We start from the raw sequence: 2,531 nt of genomic DNA on the forward strand, positions 1-2,531 counted from the left end.
CGGCAGAATGGTGGGCGGGCAGGCGTGGAGAGACGGGCACAGCTGTGAGTACAGCTGCAAGCACGGCTGCGAGCGTGGTGGGCGGGTGGGTGCAGCTGTGATCGCGGCTGTGATTGCTGCTGCAAACATGGCTGCAGCTGAGCCTGGCGGGCCCATGCAATATCATGTGCTGGGCCTCTAGTAGTTATATAATTCATTAAGCTAATTTGAAAATATAAAAGATGTTTGGTCCAAATTGTGATAAAATTTCTTTTACCACAATTTCCATCTATTTGGAGTTACTATATCTGAAGGCAGTAAATGTTCATGTATTTGTGAATTTATTAATGAGCTAATTCTGTTAAATCTTATAGTCAGTTATGTTCTGTGCATAAAATGGTCACCAGCCAAATCCTTGCTCTCTTTGGGTCTTCACACTTCTGTGTCATCTGGTCAAAATGTACTTCCCCGGGCTCTTCTCAGGCCCAGCTAGACTTTCGGTCTCAGCTAGAGGCAGTCCCTGAAACATCACCTTATCTGAAGAAGATTTCTCTGTTACACAGCTCAGTTTATTTGTGTCATAGTATTAATTACAATCGGTAATTATCTTGAGTACTGGTTGTTGTGCTTCTTTGCTGTTTTTCTCCTTGTGGTAGATCACAAGATCTCCGCAGGCAAGGACTTTATCTTTCTTGCTCACAACCACTGTCTTCAGCACCTAGGACTATGTATTTATTGAAGGAACACAAAATTCTCCTTTGTTATGGTGGGCACCAAGGACCTATTCTCAGCCTCCTGTGCTCCTTTTGCCTTTCTAAATCCACTCTACTCTTTGTGTCTGACCCTGTGGCCTGGAAAATTAAAACTTGGCACTGTGTCAACTGGGCTTCCTCACACTCTGACTTTTATTGGGGGCTGGACAATAGAGGTGCTGGTATGAAACTGAGAAGAAGGGGAGTGAGGTCAGGCTATCTTTCTCCCACGGTCTCTTGAGGTAGAGTAACCACAGGCTGCTTCTTCCCCTTGACTGATAGCCTCAGCCCTTTTCAAACAGCCCTCGCTGTCTCTGAGTCCTGCTCTTCCTCTTTCCCCTTCAGAGTCTAGAAATCCGCAGGAAGAAGGAAAGAGAGGTTGGGGTATTGATTCCTTTCTTGCTGGCAGGACATTAACAGTAGCTGTATTTTAAAGCCCACAGTTCCCAACAGGTGGCCTGCTGCTTCTCTTGCCACATTAGCTGTAGGGTTAGTAATGGTTTCCTGCTGTTGCCAACCCTCGGGTATTGCTCCATTTCTTGCCGATTTCCTTAAACTCTACCTACAACTTTGTAAATAGTCCTTTTATTCAACACTTGATTGAATAATTTGAGTAATTCTTTCCCAGTGGGACCCTCAACTTACTCATTTATCACCTGTGAAACAGGAAAGTTCACTAAGTGAAGTTTCTGTTGGATCTGCATTTCTGATGTGATTACTACTAGTCACCTGTGAAACCAGGGATTGATTCTGACAAAACTGCTGACAGTTTTGTAAAGATGTACCTCCTGTTCTGTTTGGTAGTTCAGTGTGCCTGCTCTGTAAGCTGATAAAGTTTGGACTATGCACCTGTCATGCAACTTTCAAGTGCTTTTGGTAAGATTTTGTCCAAGGATGGATAATAGGGTTGTTGTGAAAGAGAGGTCTAGATTCCTGAGGTTTTTGCAAGAATGCTAGAATTGAAATAAAGGAGGAAGCTTTCATCCCTTAATTCTGTGGGTAGTCTCCTTTCAGATCATCTTGTTTTGAGTTACATGCCCACATCTACTCCCTCCTGATATCACCTTTGTAGATAAAACACCCAAAATAAACCCACATGCAGAGAAATAGAACCATGGAGGATTGGGTTGACCTCCAAATCTGTGCAGATTTTAGTGATGAACCCAAACTTGCTTGATCAAGTACAGTTGGGATGAACTCTCGTAGGATCACAGAGGCTTAGGGTTGGGATGAATCTTAAAAGTCATTAGTTCTCTCTCCCATGGAATTGGTCAATGCCAGTCAACTTCTCCAAGTCTTGCAAACTCTGCTTTAACAGCTGCATAGATGAGAGCCAGGGAATGAGTAGATTTTTTTAAGATGGTCTGTTTGATCTTGGCTAGATTTAGAACATTGTTTCTTAAAAAGAGCTTTTTTTTTTTTTTTAAAGTAAAAATGGGGTTTAATTTAGCTCTTCTGTCCCTTCTCTGCCACCACCAGGTTGTTTGTGACTTTTCCTGGGTTGTTTGTGACTTTTCAGATTCCTAAATGGAACACTTAGATGTAGTGTTGGATGCCATAGTAAATCCTTCCCATTTGCTGGGCACTGTAAGCTTTTAAGAGTGCTATGGGGTGCTTTGCCCTTGTAGGTTAGACTGAGCTTATGATGTGTCTTCATTTGTCTGACAGTGATACAAGTGGCAATGCCAAAAGAGTATTTGGTTTTGCTCCTTTGGTAACTAGAATAGTGATTCCGCTGGACCTGTTCACTTTTCCACTGTGCCTAAACATACTGGTATTATTGAAGAGTTTTCAGGAATG

General features: G+C 42.7%; 1 protein-coding gene across 3 annotated transcripts in view; it reads left to right on the top strand.

The window, feature by feature from the left end:
• ST6GAL1 (ST6 beta-galactosamide alpha-2,6-sialyltranferase 1) overlaps positions 1-2,531 on the top strand; it is a 123,953-nt gene that overhangs the window by 98,575 nt on the left and 22,847 nt on the right. The gene's annotated exons all lie outside the window — the stretch shown is intronic.

This window comes from Myotis davidii, unplaced genomic scaffold (genome assembly GCF_000327345.1).
Source record: "Myotis davidii unplaced genomic scaffold, ASM32734v1 scaffold41, whole genome shotgun sequence".
Classification (NCBI taxonomy): domain Eukaryota; kingdom Metazoa; phylum Chordata; class Mammalia; order Chiroptera; family Vespertilionidae; genus Myotis; species Myotis davidii.